A 5,636-nucleotide genomic window follows, 5' to 3' on the forward strand; every position below is an offset into this window, starting at 1 on the left:
AGAAGTGTGAGTACCCTGGAAAGATATAAGTTATCTATTGTATAATTGACTAAATGTAGTATTTTTTAAAGTATTTGGATATACTAAGTAAGTTGTGGTCTTTTCTAATGTATTGTTAGAAGGAAATAATATATATAGAATTAATACTATAAGGAGAGGTTGAGCCGGGGCCTTAGTTATATTATAAAAACAAAATTCTTCCAATATCATTATAGTATAGTGCTAAAATCGTCGGCACCAAATTCGTTACCAATGAAAAAGTAACTCCTCATTTTGGTGTACACATATCGGCTTTCTATCAGGGAAAAGACGGCAAGCCGAAGTACGACCCGAGTTTTTTTGTCTATAAATTCTGCAATAGGGTCTCATAAATCCTTGTTTTTTCTTTCACATTCCTCTGCAACCACCACCAATGCTCTAGGCGAAGCACACAAATTCAAGAAACTCACAAATTCAAGAATTGAGCTACTGACTGTGAAAAATCGAAATAGCATCTGTTCTAATTCATGGAGGAAACTTACTGTTCATATTGCAAAAGTGTTACAGCCGTGATAAAAGATCATTCGACTGGAGACACAATTTGTTCCGACGGTGGACTTGCATCAGAAGCATACTCAATTGGTGAAACATCTGAATGGAGAACATTCCGTGATGAATCAAATGATAATGGGGATGATTTAAATCTTCTTCTGTCTAATAATGGTTTAACCATCATTACTCCCTCTTCTAATTCTTCTCTTAGGCGTTTTAATCCTGACAAGGGTCTTATCAAGGCGATTGAGGCGATGTCTGAAAGATTAGGTCTTGTTTCTACAATAAAGGATTTGGCTAATGAGATTTATAAGAAGATGGAGGATGTGAAGAGTAGTAAACGAATCAACAAGAACCAATTCTTGCTGCTTGTTTGTATACTGCTTGCAAGAGACTAGGGAAACCGAGAACAATGAAAGAGATCGATTCCGTTGCGACTGGTGTGACCAAGAAGGAAATTGGACGTGCCAGTAAACATTTGGAGGAAATTGGAAATGGGGACGCGGAAGGTTCAACTCATACAAAGGATGCTGGTTATTTCGTGAGGCGTTTCTGTTCTATTCTTGGTATGAGTAATAAAGACGTGAAAGCTTCTCAAGAAGCAGTTGAGAAGACTGCAGAATGTGATATTAGGAGGAATCCTGGAACGGTTGCGGCGACGATTATTTACATGATATCTCAATTGTCTGATGATATTAGGAGAAAACTGATGCGATATGTTGCTGATGCAACTGGAGTTGCACAAGGCACTATTAGTGATTCTTATAAGGATATATATAAGAATGCGTCGCAACTGGTACCAGCTTGGTATGCTAATGAGGAGGACCTCAAGAAATTGTGTATACCTAAAAGATACCGAAAAAGAATCCCCTGTTCATGACTGCAATTGGTGCAAACTTGCAGTCCGTTTCTGCAGATGATTTTTTTGTTTCTGTTGCGGTATATTGGCAACATTAGATTTACTTGGCCATCTTGGTCCTCCAAAGCACTGTCAGGGCTAGGAAAAGGTGTTGCGTTACTGAAATGGCTGGAGGATGTCAGTTTTGAGGTCTGATTGTAGTTTTGTAAACATAAGTCAGATGTTAATATTCTTCCTTGGGATACAACTAGAAGTTTCAACTTGAAAAGGATAAAAAAGTTCTGGTAAGTGCCCGAATTAGCTCGAATACTACTACTATCATAACTTGGAGCAAATATTTCCTTGATCGCTGTCGCATACCGCATACCTTCTGATTAATATCTAAAAGAGTTGAAGTAGAATCAGATTCAACCCCACATTCTTGCAGCTCATAATGAATTTCCAGTTACCAGAACTCATATCGTAATTGCTGTAAATTTTGAAGGACTTGGTAAACAAAAATTGAGCATTTCTCAACATTGTGATCATACCAGCATTTCACTCATTGTTAAGTAGATAGTACCCTTAGAAAGTCAAAAAACTTGTAGCTTAACCTGAGCCAATACATGGAATGAACAGAATATTACAATGACACCTGAGAATCTGCTTTAAGTTGGTTTGACTAGTCCTCTACGTGGAACACGAGTGCAAAATAAAAAAAAAAGAGAGACCAGACCATTAGACCAACCAGAATAAATTCAATAAAGTCGACCACTAGTACCCTTGTATATCCATCTGAGTTGATCTACAATTAAGATTGTCGACCACTGGTTCCCTTGTATATGCCAGTTGTGTTGATATTAGTCAGACTAGTATCTCAGTCCATTAGGATAGGTTCATTTTGGCAGTGGCCTTCAGACAGATATGAGAAACACCGTTCATCTAGTAAACATCAAAACCATCTATGTTTTTTTATATCCATCTCTTAATCTATCCATGTGATTTGTTGACTCCGAATATTGATGTCCATAGTGCAACTATCTGAGTAGAGTTCTGTCACTTATATATGAATTTTAGTATGCTTGAGTGCAAACTCGTGTACAACAATTGGAATTTCGCATCAGGGTACTTCCTCCTGTAGTCAATGAAGTATGCCAACCAAGGAGATTCTTTAGTTCCTTCCAAGGTTCTGCGTAGATAGCTAGGGTCTGGAGAGTAAAGGTTTTGTGGGTATATCTCTAGTAAGCCCTCCCGAGACTATAACTCGGCCACTAGGGCCACCTAGGGGTTTAAAGGTTTGTTGCATATGCTAAATACAACCGACGATGCCTGCGACAGTGTGTTAGGATTTTATTTTGTAAATTTGATTTGCTCGGGACTAGCAAATAATAAGTTTGGGGGTATTTGATAGACACATTTATGTGTCTATTTTGATCACAATTTTTTGTATTGTTAGTATCCAATTTTGTACTTATTTTGGTATTTTATCTTTTTGTAGGTATTTTTGGACAATAAATGTTTTCGGAGAAATCGACACGAAAAGTTGATAAAGGCATCCGGAGGACACCTACTATTCAGACTCTCATTTTGGATAAGGGGCAGTCAGTTGATAAGGGGTAACCCATCACTATTTGCACCCCATGGCTATGGGCACTCCTACTCTGGTTAGGGGGCAACCCATCTTCATCATTTGAACTTCAGTTTGGCGGGAAATTTTGTTCACGTCTGCATTTTGTTCACGTCTGCATGATTTGCTGGAACGGAGTTGGAGAGATTTAAGGAGATTCGATTGCGTATTTCTTATGGGCTGGATTCTAAAGGAGTAAACAGGGATGGTATAAGTTATTTAACGGAGCAGGACTGGACTATCGGGTTTCCTACAAAACAGGGGAAGAGAGTATCGTCGGCTTCTGTGTGTTATTATTGGAAGTTTTGGGAAGATATAAGAGGAGATTTAGTACGAGTTTTACATGGAATATGGTTAGTATCTCTTTGTTGCAACAATACAGGAATGGTAATCGAATTAAAAACGTACAGAAGGGAAGTTTTCGACATATCCTAACAAAGCAGGGAAAGCATATATCTCGCGGTTCTTTTTGGTTTGGAATAGGAAATTACTTCGAGTGAAAGAAGAAATATCCAGTTAGATTCGGTTTTATCTAGTTTGGGAAGTTTGGAACAGCACGGACTCAACAGAAGACGTGTAAAAAGAAAATAAAAAGGAAAGAACCGTAGCTTTGCTTGGAAGAAAAGAGAAGAGATTTTCGGGATTAAATTGCCCTGTTGTGTATAAAAGAGTCTGACCGAGACCTTAGGTAAGGAGTCGAGAGTTGGGGGGTCTATTAGGACGATGCAGAGCTAAGAATCAAGCTGCAGGAGAAGTTGCAGCAGCAGGAGGAAGAAGGCTAAGCTGAAGAACACAGCTGTAAAGGACAGTCGTTTTGTAGGGTCTTAAATTCAGAATCCTGTAACAGTCCATTAGTAACAATTATCTTCAGTTTGCAGCAATTTTTGTAACAGTTGATTCTGTAACAATTATACCTGTTACATATTCGGCTGTAATACTATTTTTCTCAATAAAACACCTATTCAACCATGAGTTATTATTTTGAGCGTGTTTTCGACATGAGGAGCTAAACCCCAACACTGGGATGACGGAAGAAGCCTTATTTCACAATGGTTTGGTAACTATATTTGATTCCTTATGACTTTTTGCACTTATTTTAATTGATTTATGATTTTCACTAATTAGTTGTGATTTTGTTTGATGGTGTATGCTTAGACGTAAGAGCTTTTGATACACCATGCTTGTGATTTTCATCTAATGTTTTAGAAATCTAGTTTTGGCAAAGATAAGAGTCTACAAAAGCGTTAGAATTGTTTTGAGTCATTACATGAACCAATTGATTGTGATTAATGGTAGAATCCCGAGTCTCAGTTCTCTCGATATTGTGACAATATTTTGTGTATATATTTTTATTATTTAGTCTGAAATCAAATCTTTACAGGTCTTTGAACGAACTTTATTTACCACTTGAAAAACTACATCATTTGCTAATCTATTTTTTTGGTCTGCAATGCACATCACAGGTTCAAGATACATTTGGTCATATAGTTGCGCTTTTAATGGGGAGACTGCTGGAAGATCTGAGAAGTATGGTTTGATATTTTTTTTCATACTTTTATTTTCTTGTATATCTTGTGGGTTTTATCAATATTGATATCTGAACTAATCTTGTCGACCATTTTTTGTAGGAATCATGAAGAGTAAAATGAATCTCAAGAATATGGAACTTATAATCTTGTTGAGCTCGTGTCAAGGTATACTTACTCACTCTTTCTATTTGTGCTATGTGGTGTGTGCATTGGCAGAGAGATATTTCAAGTGTTTGTAGGAAGGTTCATAATTTATAGGTAATCTTTCATTACCATTATTCTAGTGTCTGATGATGATAATCTCTATTGACAGGATCTATATATCCATGGTGGTTGGCCTCCATGTGGAAGATATGAGCATGCGTATGAGGTAATACGCCGTGTAGAGTCTCTTATTATAGGGGATCTTTACTTTATACTCTTAATGTACCGTTCTAATTCGATTTGATGTTTTATTGTTTACTAGGCCTCCAAGTTAATCATTGCTGATTCAGATACCATTCACGATTCTCTCGCACGCGAAGTTAAAGAAGTTGTCCCTGATGAATAAGAGGTAAAGTTGGTTCGACTGTAACTTGCTTGGATTCATTATTGTTGATTTTAAAACTGATGGAAACTTCCAATCTTTTTTTTATCATAGGTGACTAAAGTGGTACCTGCAAGTTAAAACATCCAAGAGTTTTGGTTTTGATTTAATTTAGAACTTAAAGAAGAGAATAACAAAACTTAACAAAAACTTCTTTTTATTAATTGATTGACATAATGAACTAGTTTTACTAAGCACATATATATATATAAGTTTTCCTTGGACTACAAGGAAATATAGTTTCCTAACTTAAACTAATTTCTTAAAATACAAAAAGACTTATTTTTAGAACCAACTCTTAAAGGGAAAACGTGTACTATGTGTCACACGGTTTGTATGCCTTAACACCCTCCCGCAAGCGTAACGGGTGATCTTGAACTGTGAGCTTGAATCTTAGTAGAGAAAACCGATCTTTAGACAGAGGTTTGGTGAAGATATCTGCAATTTGATCTTTTGAAGACACAAATCTAACATCAAGAAGTTTCAAAGCAACTTGATCACGCACAAAATGATAATCAATCTCAA

The 5,636-nt window shown here is 36.7% G+C and overlaps 1 pseudogene; it reads left to right on the forward strand.

Annotated features, from left to right (window-relative positions):
* Window positions 1-506: 506 nt before the first annotated feature.
* LOC113279567 lies at window positions 507-1,411 on the forward strand (annotated as a pseudogene).
* Window positions 1,412-5,636: the final 4,225 nt, after the last annotated feature.

The sequence above is a fragment of the Papaver somniferum genome, chromosome 5, assembly GCF_003573695.1.
Source record: "Papaver somniferum cultivar HN1 chromosome 5, ASM357369v1, whole genome shotgun sequence".
Taxonomy (NCBI): Eukaryota; Viridiplantae; Streptophyta; class Magnoliopsida; order Ranunculales; family Papaveraceae; genus Papaver; species Papaver somniferum.